Source organism: Rhagoletis zephyria, unplaced genomic scaffold (genome assembly GCF_001687245.7).
Source record: "Rhagoletis zephyria isolate East Lansing unplaced genomic scaffold, Rhagoletis_zephyria_1.1 Rzeph_scaffold_00335, whole genome shotgun sequence".
Classification (NCBI taxonomy): Eukaryota; Metazoa; Arthropoda; class Insecta; order Diptera; family Tephritidae; genus Rhagoletis; species Rhagoletis zephyria.
The window spans coordinates 170,737-184,248 of record NW_016157419.1 but is presented as its reverse complement, the minus strand read 5'-3'; positions in this window follow the sequence as shown (position 1 = coordinate 184,248).

The following is a 13,512-nucleotide window of genomic DNA, read 5'->3' as shown; positions in this document are numbered from 1 at the left end:
TAGGCATAAATACCCCTGCAGTGAAACCCCAAACTAGTCAGGAAAAATACTAGTTTACAACTAGAATTTCCTGACTGAAACCGAACTAGTTCGAAAACTACCAGACTTGTACCAAGTACAAACTATTTATTCATGCCCTGTTTTGACTTCGACAGTTTAATACCATAAAGTATACAAAATATTATAACTTTTATTTGGGTATATTGTAAACCATTAAAGGGAGTACGTATTCAATTATACAATCAGCCTCATTATGTAAGTCGCAAATTAGGCTAAATTGTACGACTCGACAACATTGGCATTGTCTACTGTCGTGCTGAAATAAATAAACGACGAAAATTGTACAGTGCTGCCAAGTTCTTCCGTTTTAATACACTAGTCGAGTGGAAATTTTAGGCAATGACGTGAAATTTTCGATACGATTCGAATCTCGAAAAACGAATTGCATTCGACACGATTCCCGCAATGAGGGTGAATACCTGTTAAATAATGATTAATATTCATAATGATTATTAATTAAAGCATGTTTCTTTGGATAACCGTTTAATGAGTATTAATTAATTACGTAAAAAACGTTAATTAATTCATTAATTTTAATTACATCATTATTTTGTTATTTTTGATCATTTTCAATTATTTTTGACTTGTTTTAATTACACGATTATAATTATTCGATGAATTTCTATTATTTATCATCAAGAAAAACTATTGAAAAAAGCTAAGAATATTTAATAACTGCTTGAATTATTTATTTATTTCATTCTTATACAAATCNCATGCGGCTCATACTAGTTGTGAGGTAGTTTACAACTAGTACGTGTGACTACAGGGACCAAATGGGCATGCGATGGTTGCCAAAGTGTGGTTAGTGTAATAGTCGCGGACGATGTGCGTGACTCTGCTGGCGATACTATTGTCGCTAGAATCACGAAAGTCTTCAGCGAGCAATTCAATACATTCAAGGATGATATTGAAAAAAATTGGACAATATTAGGTCCGAGCTGGGGTCCATAGCTCGGCAGAGTTCGAACACGTCAAGGGTTGATGCTGTCGAAGCCAAGCTGGTGAACTTTGAAAGTGAGACTACAAGTGCTAACTACAATGCTGCTGACTATATAATTGCTGAAACTACAGAGAGAAAAAGGCGAGAGCAGAATGTCCTGGCATTTAATGTACCTGAGTCTGGAAATCGAGTGGTGTGGAGAGGTTATGTGACGATCGCGAACGTGTAGCCAAAGTCCTGCCACCGGAACTTGCTGATCTCATATCCAACGCTAAGCTCCGTAGGATTGGCAAGGCGGTGAACGGGAAGATACGTCCACTTCTGATCGACACAACTTCGGTGAGTGACGCTAGAAACCTGCTAAAAATTAAGTCTGTTAACTCAGATGATGGAAGGATTCACTTTAAGCCTGATTTTACCCGTGCACAGCAGATTCACCTGAGCAGACTCCGTGCTGAGCTGGAGGAAATGACCAAGAGAGGGATAAGTAATAAGACCATCAAATATGTTAATAGAGTTCCAAGAATTGTGAACATACCTGCATTTCGCACCCCCAAGGAGAAACATGAGAACAAACAGAGACATTCTGGTATATTACCAGAATGTTCGAAGACTCAGAACTAAACTAAAAAACTTCTTAGTTACTTCTGCGGGGTGCCTTTGTGATGTCCTCTGTATTACAAAGACATGGCGGCACTCAACAATTAAAGACGGAGAGATAGTGGATAGCAACTACAGTATTTTTAGAGAGAGACTCTGATACCAGTATGTGTGACGCGGAGGAGGGGTGTTCATTGCTGTTAAGCGTGACATTGTGGCTGAACTAGTCAGCATAGGAAAAAAGCATTATAGAGCAAGTTTACGTCAAAATCAAAGGTTGCAGCAGGGACATTATTTTAGGTTGTGTTTACATACCCCCACAATCTCGAGCTGATGCTTACTCTGTGCACTTATCAACTGTGGCTCACATCAAACATAAATATCCTAATTGCAATCTATTTATCGTTGGTGACTACAACATTCACAGCAGTCTACCACAACTGGAGTGTGAAACGATGATCAATTAGAAATTCCTTCTAGCCGGTTGTATTCAATGCAATAATATTTCAAACACCAATGGTAGATTGTTGGACTTATGCGATCGCGACGTAATAATCGAGAGATCAAAGGCCATTTCTACTGAGGATATACATCACCCAGCGTGGACAGCTCAATTGAAAGCGTGTGTGAGCTTGAGGCCAAATACTAGGGCGGTATTGTCACTTGCGAAGCGAATGTATTTGGCGTAGCGAACGGTTTGGCGAAGCGAATGGATTGGCGGACGCAACTTAAATATGCATTAAGAGTGTTCGCTTTTACCAGCTTGTGAGAGTTCTTCGCATCGCGCACACTTTTAATACCTTCTCTGCCTTTTAATTCACTTCGCTAAACCGTTCGCTTCGCCAAAATCATTCGCTTCGCAAGTGATAATACCACCCCTAATCCAACATTTGATTTTAGATGAGCGAACTACCCAGCACTGAACAACTATTTCTTGCGAATAAATTGGATTACACTGTATCAAATAAATGACGCTGATGAGAAAGTACGTTGGTTTTATGAAGTTATTAACGAAGCGATATCCCAGTACGTTCCACTGTGCAGGAGAAGAAACTATGATTTTCCATGCTCGTTTACAGGCGAGCTTATTTATAAGATACGACGGAAAAAAGGCTGCCCGCGTGAAGTACAAAAGGTGGAAAAATCGTAATAATTACGATGCGTTCTGTGGACTGAGATCAGAATGCAAGAGATTAAGTGCACAATGTTATAGGAATTATTTAGATAAGGTAGAACGAGATCTGAAGACTGACCCAAACAGGTTTTGGAGGTTCTTAAAAAATAAACGACGCGGCGATAAGGATATCCCCTCAACCGTAACATGGGGACAGGCTACTGCCAGGCAAGGCGCCGACATTAGCAATCTGTTCGCCTCTTTCTTCAGAAGTGTCTACAACAATGAACCACATGCCAAAGACGATGATCGCAATTTAAGTGCGAGCAGTAGCGGCGAGGATCTGAGTGCGGATGACCTTGTGGAAAGCTATGACGCAGGTATTTCCGACTTTGAACTGCGTTTTAACGATGTCTATAAGCAATTGTCGCTGCTGAATGTGAATAAGGGCGCTGAACCTGATGAATTGCCAAACGTTTTTTTGAGGAACTGCTATTGGCCTATTCGAGCCTATAACTCAAATTTTTAATAAATCTTTAGAGATGGGCTTTTTTCCAACCCCGCCTATTCACAAGCCTGGCGACAGGTCTACTGTAAATAACTATAGACCGATATACATTCAACCATCAGCGCTAAACTTTTCGAAAGGTTAATTCTTCCGCAGTTGACATTCGCACTCAGGAACGCCATAGAATCCAAACAGCACGGTTTCTTTGGTGGTAGATCTACGACCACTAATTCGTATATCTACACAAACTACATTCTTAATTCGTTGGATAAAAGGCTTAATGTCCATGCGCTATACACCGATTTTAGCAAAGCGTTCGACACGGTCGATCACGAAAGACTATTAATAAAATTAACTCGATATGGTGTATCCCACAAAGCATTGGAGTGGCTGCGCTCGTACCTTTCGGAGGCGTTTGCGAGTAAGGGTTAATGGGTATTTGTCGGAGGAGTACGATGTACTCTTGGGTCCCATCCTGTTTAACATTTTCATAAACGATATTGGCAAAAGGTTCAGATCGGAGTATTTGCTCTATGCAGATGATCTGAAGATTTTTCGAGAAATAGCCGGTGATCAGGATGTTATTGAACTCCAGCAGGATATAAGCGAACTTGAGAGTTGGTGTGTGTTAAATAATAGAACCCTGCATGCGACATTCACTTCTAGCATTTACACGACTTAGTCGAATGTGAATGTACTGCTCATTCTATTTACACAAGCTAGTGTACAACGTGGTGAATATTCACAGCGAAATAAGAGAACAATAACAATACTCTCTTATCCCTCTCTTGACTGAATACTGAAATCATCTCCTAGCGACGAGCGTAAGTTCACCGATCGGCCATGGTCATTCATGACTGAACGAGCAAGCTAATCAATGTTACGAATGTGGTGAATGTTGCGCAGGCAGTCATGTGGCCAGCGATACCTGTTGGTGCGGCAGGCAGCAAGCGCTTGGCAATAATTATTAGTAGATGCTTTTCATTTTTTTTTTTTTTTTAATGAGACATGGATAGGAAAAATGTTGCTACCTACATACATATGTATGTACGTATGAATTTACTTTAGACTATGCTGAACATATATTTATATACACGGAAGAAAATGCGTAGCACCGTCAGCAACAAAAACATCAAAAATCTACACGGACTTTAAGAAATTTAAAATTTGCACATTATTATACTAAAATTTAATGGGCTATAACGTATGCTGGATTTTTTTAATTACTGATTAAAAAGTTTGTAATTTTCATGAAACTGCAAATACTCATAAATTTCGTACAAAGTTTGAAACTTGGATTTATATGGTGTTTGTTAAAACTTAAGCCATGTTTTAATACAAAGTTAACAAAAAATATTTAATATGAAAAACATTTCGAATATTAAAAAAAAAAATCCCCTTATACTCAATTTTGTTANGGTATATGGTGTTTGTTAAAACCTAAGCCATGTTTTAATACAAAATTAACAAAAAATATTTAATATGAAAAACATTGCGAATATTTAAAAAAAAAACCTCTTATACTCAATTTTGTTAGTAAGGGCGTGTCCTTAAATATTTCCTTTAGAGAATTTGGCATTGTTAAGGAGGATACCTTCCCTCTAGTAAACCAAAACTAGTGCGTACAAGTTTAAAGAATGCAGCAGCACTAATATTTCTATAATAAAAAAAACAGCCCCTTTGGGATTTTTTCACTTGCCGATTTTTACATAAACCTTTTTTTAATATTCGCGAATTTCGTACACACACACATATGTATTANTGATTTTTACATAAACCTTTTTTTAATATTAGTGAATTTCGTACACACATACATATGTATTAAATGTATATACGAAACGCCAGAATGGCATTGTATGCAACTGCGTTTATGNACCTGTTGGTGCGGCAGGCAGCAAGCGCTTGGCAATAATTATTAGTAGATGCTTTTCATTTTTTTTTTTTTTGTAATGAGACATGGATAGGAAAAATGTTGCTACCTACATACATACATATATATGTACGTATGAATGTACTTTAGACTATGCTGAAAATATACATATTTAATATATACGGAAGAAAATGCGTAGCACCGTCAGCAAAAAAAAAACATCAAAAATCTACACGGACTTTAAAAGAAATTTAAAATTTGCACATTATTATACTAAAATTTAATGGGCTATAACGTATGCTGGATTTTTTTAATTACTGATTAAAAAGTTTGTAATTTTCATGAAACTGCAAATACTCATAAATTTCGTACAAAGTTTGAAACTTGGATTTATATGGTGTTTGTTAAAACTTAAGCCATGTTTTAATACAAAGTTAANAGTCAGCTTAGCAGGTATGTAGGTTAAGACCGGGAGATATATGAAGAATATAAAACAGGCAAACAAAATGTAAGAATTTGGGCTTTCCATATTATTTATTACCCGCGTCAACCCTAACTCTCAATGTACGCTTTTTCGTTTTGCATTGCATGCAACAAGTGTTTCATTACCAGCTGAATAATATCTAAAAAGTGATCGTGTAAAAACGTGGCAATGGACGCAGAAGATGTAAGTACATCGAAAAAAATCACTTTCCAAATTTTTTAAAAGTATAATTTTGTTTAAGTTGATAGTATTATAAATAAGCATATTTTTATATTCTTATAGAATTTAATGATGGCTTCCTCAGCTAGCAACGATCCGAATACATCCAGAATAGAACTTAGTAATTCAGATATGAAAACTAAAATTATTCAGCACGAATTTAAAATCAGTGATAAAATTTGAAAAAGTAAAGTCTGGGAGATTTTTGGAAAAGTGGAGAAAAATAACGGAGAGGAAATCGAAAATGTTGTAGCATGTAGAAAATGCATAAATGTGTACAAGTTCTCATGGAATAGCACATCAAATAAAAAAAAAGTTAAACACAAGTGCTATTTGATATCAAGATGTAACGATAGTACACGTCGACGTTGAGACAAAAAAAGCCGGAATACGAATTCTGACAATGTGGATAGTAGAGAGTTGTCGATCATTTAAAATTGTGGAAGACCCCGGATTGACGAGATTTTCAGAATTTCTAATAGCAACCGGTGCAAAATATGGCCAACATATAGATGTAAGCAAGTTACTACCCCATCCAACAAATCGTGTGAAATGTCGGTATAATATGTATATTTCGAAAAAATACGAGAAGAAATTCAATCGGTAAAAAAAGTGGGATTTGGCCTCACATCCGACATATGGACAGATGATTATTTAAGAACATCATATTTATCTTTGACGATTCACTTTGTCAGAAATGGGCAATTAATCACTCATCTTTTGGGAATGAAGTCAATGGAAGGCGCAAAATGCACAGGTAGTTAAACTCAAAACCAAAACTTTTTCAATTATTATTATTATTATTATTTACATTATTATTATTATTATTTACATTATTATTATTATTATTTACATTATTATTATTATTATTTAGTTGCTGATCAAGATATTTTATATTTTATTTTTAAAGGTGGAAACATTACAACAAAGGTTGAGAAACTCTTGGACGAATTTGATTGCGCACTCGTCGACCAGGCCATTGTTGTCACAGACAGAGGCTCAAACATGGTGGCAGCATTTCGCACCTTCAACCACATAAACTGCATAAACCACTTACTGCACAATATACTGGAAAAATCGATGAAAGAAGTTACTGAGGTCGCGAAACTTTGCAAATCTTCTACGAAACTAGTTAAATTTTTTAAAAAGTCGGGCATAAATTCCTCATTAAGATCATCTTTAAAAAGCTTTTCATGCACACGTTGGAACACTATTTATTATATGATTTCTTCAATAGAGAAAAGTTGGGTTGAAATCGTGAATATATTAGAACAGAAAGATGAACTTGACAGAATGCATAATGTTAGCTTAGAATGCATTAAAGCAGTAATTAAAATATTAAAACCCTTTGAAGAGTCATCGAAGATACTGGAAGCTGAAAAGAATGCCACTCTTCATTTGGCAGTAGTACATATACACCGTTTAAAGAAATCGTGCATGCCAAACAATGAAGATACAGATATTTCCAAAAATTTAAAAGAAAAATTGCTTGATCTCATTGATACTATTGTCCTGCCAAACATGTCGATATACCACAAAATAGCACTTTTCCTGTNGATCTCATTGATACTATTGTCCTGCCAAACATGTCGATATACCACAAAATAGTACTTTTCCTGTCCCCTCCAGCCAACAAGCTAGTTTTGTTTGATGAAAATGAAAAAATGTGTATAAAAGAAGAATGTAAAAACATAATGAAAAGCTACTTGAATGATATAAGTAACCAACAAGGTCAAACCGAGTCTTCTACTTCCGTTTCGGCTTACAATTCGCAAATTTTTATGGACTTTTTGCAACCTCAGCAGTTAACCATTAATTTGGAGGAAAAAGTCAACAATGAGATACGCATATATGAAGGCACAAATGTAACATTTCATGATGATTTCGATATTNTTACAATTCGCAAATTTCTATGGACTTTCTGCAACCTCAGCAGTTAACCATTAATTTGGAGGAAAAAGTCAACAATGAGATACGCATATATGAAGGCACAAATGTAACATTTCATGATGATTTCGATATTCTTCAGTGGTGGCACTTGCATCAAACCCAATTCCCATTATTATACAAAACAAGCTGTAAAATTCTAGCGGTGCCAGCTAGTAGTGCCGCTTCTGAAAGGGTTTTTTCAAGGGCTAGGCTTCTCATATCAGAGAAACGAAGTTTGATCGGTTCAAACCCAGTTAATGTCAACCAACTAATGTTTTTACATTCTAATGTTAAGGAAAATGATATTATAAAAGAGTTGGAACAAGAAACTTATTTTTGAAAATAAAATGTTATAGTTGTGAAGTATTAAAGTAAATCATATCGCTCGTACATACGCACATATGTTATTATCTGAAGTCTGTTTTTATTTTCATTAAGTGCGCATGTAGGGATGAATTAAATTTTAGTTATTGAAAAATGTTGCTTTTCTTACTTACAATGAAACACATAAATATAAGAACGATTTTTATTTATTAAGTGGTTATGGAAAACTCTAATTATTGGTTATTTTCAATAAATTATTTTAAAAAAAACGTAGTAAAACATACATATTTACATGGCATTTTTTCTAATTCTTTTGCTTCCGTTTATCAAAAGGCAAATATTTTGCTATGTGACAATAGCACACATTCGAATACTCACTGTGTTTCGTCAGATATTCGCACACTCATCGGCGGCAGTACAACTGTCTTGTATCGCTTTGCACACCATGTGTCTCTTTATTTTTTGTGCCAAGAAAGCAGTTCTCACTATTCTCTACACACTCATTCATTCACCTTGCTTGCTAAGGGTTGAATGAGCAAACAGTTTGGAGCACAAACGACTGTCTCATAAATGCCAACCACTACATTCATGCAACTGTCTATTAAATAAGCTCTCTCTGAACATAAATAAATGTGCTGTCATTGCCTTCTCGCGCTCTCAACACCAATTACCAGTCAGATACGTGCTGAACGGCCAGACTGTACAAAATCTTAACACGATAAGAGACCTTGGTGTGATTATAGATGACAAGCTGAGTTTCTCGGAACACATTGGCAGTATAACTCAGCGGGCTTATCGTGCACTGGGTTTCATTTGCAGATCTGCCAGGGAATTTAGAAATGTCCACACACTCCACCGACTGTTCACGGCTTTAGTCCGACCGATTTTGGAGTACTGCTCGGTCGTATGGTCTTCATTCACGCAACAGCAAGTCAACAAGGTCGAAAGAGTGCAATACAAATTCTGCAAGTGTTTACTATATTTCATACAAGAGGAGGAGTCTATCAGAGTTCAATATTGACAGCTTGGCTAGCCGCAGAAGAATGGCTGATTTGACGTTCTCTTACAAAACTATTAATGGCATGATTGACTGTCCGGAAATCCTCAGTTCCTTTGGCTTCGTGTACTCTAGGATCGATCTCAGATCGAGGCGAATACTAGCAGTGGAGAGACCGAATAACAATTATTACTATCATGGACCTCATAACAGAATTGCAAGCTTGGTCAACAGACATGCCTCGGACCTTGATAACTTTGGAGGAACCCTTTCTTCGTTCATGGCGCAAATCAAGAGAGCACTGCTGGTATCACAGGCAATTTAGAAATAAAGCAATTTAGAAATTAAGCAATATTGAAATTTTTGTAAATTGATGTTTATACTCTCCTAATAAGTCTTTCAGTAAATAATTTTGATGTGCAATGCCGATTGGCGTATGTGTTTTTAAATAAACTAAACTATCAGGCCGATTCTGAACAGAAACTCCCTGGGAGTTTTCTCTTTTCCCTTTCCTCCTATCATGAACAAAAATTCCCTGCGGATTTTTTATACTAAATGGCGGAGTTGAGCCGGCAAAAAAGTATCAAACAGCTCTTGCGAAGTTTGAATTTTCTCCATCCATATTTTCGGGGAAAATGCTACTTCCTGGGAGTTAATTATTAGAGGATTTTTCTCGGGAGAAACAAATTCCCGGAGAACAAACTCCCTGGGAGTATTCATAATTGGGCTGTATGAATGTATGTATGTATGTCAAATCGAACTTTCTGATTTTTTTTTGTATATTTCCGCGGTGCACGTATGTAGGAAATTTCACTTCCATCTGTGTAACCAGACATTTGCATGCGCATAAAAATATTAATGACTTGAAAAATATAATAAAGATTAAAAAGTTAAATTAAAAAATTAAAAATTAAAAGTTTACTTCTCCAAGAGCCCTCGCTGGACTTGAATCGTGCTAGCGAAGCAGTCAATGGCATTGTGAATATTCTTTGAAATTATTGAAATGCTGACACACATTTTTCTGATATATTTTCAAAAGTTGCCGATACCGCTAAGGAGTTGGATTTTGACACTTTCCTTCCTCGGAGAGCAAATAGACAAAATTTTCGGGCTAATTATCGTGCATCTAACGCTGAAGATTATTATCGAAAGGCAATATTTATACCACTATTGGATAATATTTTGCTCGATCTTCAAGAGAGATTGCCGAAAGAGACATTAAACATTTTTGATTTGAACTTATTACTTCCATCTAAAATTGGGGAATATAATACGCCTGACCATAAAAATAACGCTATCGAACGCGTAAAATCACTTGGAAAACGATACGAACTTTTCTTAGATAAAGACGGTATCAATTTGGAAGGAGAGTATAAAGTGTGGTTGGAACGATGGACAAATAAGGAAAGCGAAAAGACGTTCCCAAAAACAAAGCAGAAATTCTTGGTAAATGCGACGATTATGCTTTTCCATTAATTAACAAACTTCTCCGCATTCTGGTCACACTTCCAGCTAGTAACGCTACTTCCGAAAGAAGTTTTTCAACCCTTCGCCGGCTAAAACATGGCTGCGTAGTACCATGAATGAAGAAAGACTGATAGGTCTAGCACTTTTACACGTAAACTTAGATATTGAAAGTAACACTGAAAGGATAATAGAAAGATTCGCAAAAGGAAAGCGCCAAATGAATTTGCAATTTAAATTATTACAATAAAAATTCTGAATAAGTTGTTAAGTTACTTGATTACATCCTTCATTTTACCAATATTGTAAGCAAGAAATAAGTATTTATATGTATATATTGCATTAATAAACCCAAGGTATAACTTTACATAGTTTCTTTTTTTTTTAAATAGTACATGCAATTGTTTTATTAGACCTTGCACCAAAATCACAAAATGAAAAGTAATATTATATCACAAAACACTTTACTTCACACTTCATGAAAAATACTCGAACCCATATTTGCATGAAAAATAAATTAGGGTTAGATGCCTGTAATTTAACGTTATTTGACAAGTTGATCCCAATCAAAATAAGGTCTCAAATGAAAGGACTGAGACTTTAGATGTTCAATAAGGTTTTACTTTTTCGAAAAGAGTTGCCACCTGTTAAGAAATGAAGCTCAAATTATTATAAAAAGTTAAATCGTTTGTTACATATCGAAAGGTAAGGGTATCAACCGAAATGAAGTTAAAAGGCTTTATATCTTAACTACGTGTAAGAGTGTTTAAAAAATATTAAGTTTAGTTTAATTTAAGGAACTCGGTAAGTGAATAAGGTATTACCATATGGAGGTTTATGAAGCTAGTAGTTTGAAAATATTTTAAAGAGGGTTGTCACCTATTTGAGAAGTCGAATGAAATTATTTTATACCCGAGTTATATGAAATATCAAAAATCGGTGTCAGATGAAAGAATTTGAAAAAATCTTCCGTTTGACAAATTATAATATTTTTGATGGGTATTAGGGCTGCCACCAGTTTAAAAGGTTGAATTTGAATTATTTAATACATTAAATGAATTCTGAAAACATGGTTATCAATGGAAATGGGTTTCAATCATTTTTTCTGAACTATATTTAGGAGGGTTGCCAGGAATTTAAAAAATAAAATTCAACTGAATTCATCAATTACTTGAAAGATATTTAAGGAGATTTTAGTTCGAAAATAATTTTGAAGAGTGTTGCCGCCTGTTTTGAAAGTCGAACTTAGTTTAATTATACACAATTTATGTGCATGAAATTTTAAAATATGGGTATCAAACGAACGAGTTAAGAAAAATTTAGTTTGAACATTTAGAATTTCATTAAGGTGTCAGAAGAGGGCTGCCATCTGTTGAAAAAAATGTAATTCAAATTATTCAATAAGTTAAATGGATTGTCAAAAGATGGGTATCAATCCAAACGCGTTTTAAAATAATTTATTTCTGAACTGTATTTAGAGTTGGCATCTTAAAAAAAATAAAATTCAACTTAAAAAGATTTTAGTTTGAAAATACTTTTAAAGGTGTTGCCACCTATTTTAAAAGTCGAATTTGTTTTAGTTATACACAAGTAAGATGAAATATTGAAATATTAATTTCAAAGGGTAGAGTTTTCGGAAAACTTTAGGCAAATTTTTAATTGGGGGTTTTTTTAAGTTCATCAGATCTGCGCCGTTATTTAGAAGTCAAATTAAAGAACTGGAATTAACATAGATGCGCAATAAGCTTTATTTTTTGAAGTTGGAGTGAAGATAGTGCAGTGATTTGAAAATTGATGAATTTAAAACCGAAACCATGCGAGACCTCTCAACACTCAGAAATGGTTTAGATGAATTGTTAGGATTATTTTTTTCGGTTTATAAATGGGTTTCACTTTTTTTAAAAAGTTAAGTTCAAATTTGGCGTTTTAAAGCCAACCCGCATGACACTAGTAAATGAATAAAGTCCAATAAAATCTGACAGCCTCAAACAAAATAATTGATATTATTTCCATTCGAGAAAAGAAGAATTGATTATGGCCTCGTACTTTATGTCCCTCCACTTTCTTTTTTTTTATATAACATGTGGAATTTTATTTCATAATAAAGTCATGTTTTTATGGCAATAGCGCAAAAAAAATCAACACTATTTTTTAGCCGCTCGAAACTGAAAAACATTGCGATTAAAGAAAACCAGCATGTGAGCACTTCTTTGATCAACTGTACAGGTATATATATATAACATAACACAATCCTTAATCTTCTGCAATACAAAAAAAAAACTAATTTATTCTGTTTCTGGATGTTTTTGTTTAGTTTTCGTTTACCTAAATATTGTTAAGCTAAATGATTGTATAATATAAAAATTTATTTTACTTTATATTTTATATAAAAATCAGTCATTTTGTGTATTTTACGTTTATGTTTGTTTTTATGACCTTAAATCTGCTTGTGTACGTGATTATGTAATTCCATCTGCATAGAATGGACAAAATGATAGAAAAATATAAACACACTTAAGAAATACTTAAACAGCAACATCATCTTAATGTTTGTGAAAAATGTACTTTTTCGCAATAACTGTGTACCTTTACATAAGCATTAAGAATTTCTTTTGTTCTTACATTAGTTACTATATGGCTTTCTAAGGAATTAAAAAATGCTTCACTGACGACGTGACCACCATAGACAGAAATATTTTTTTAAGATTTAAAGTAAACAATTAAACTCACGGAAAGCAATAATTATCATGTGTAAATTTCAAGAATGAAAACGAAAAAAGAAGAGAATCAAGCTGACCCTATTTACTTTAATTTGTTTATAGAAAATTCTATTTTATTACTTATATTAAAAAACATTGGCGCATATTCATAGTCATATTTAGTACTCAACTAAGTCGAAACTATTCTAAGTCACAACTAAAGCTATTCATAGTCGCCTTAGTTTCGACTTTTCTGGCTAAGTACCAACTTAAAATTTAGTTTCGGCTGCAGCTGCAACTA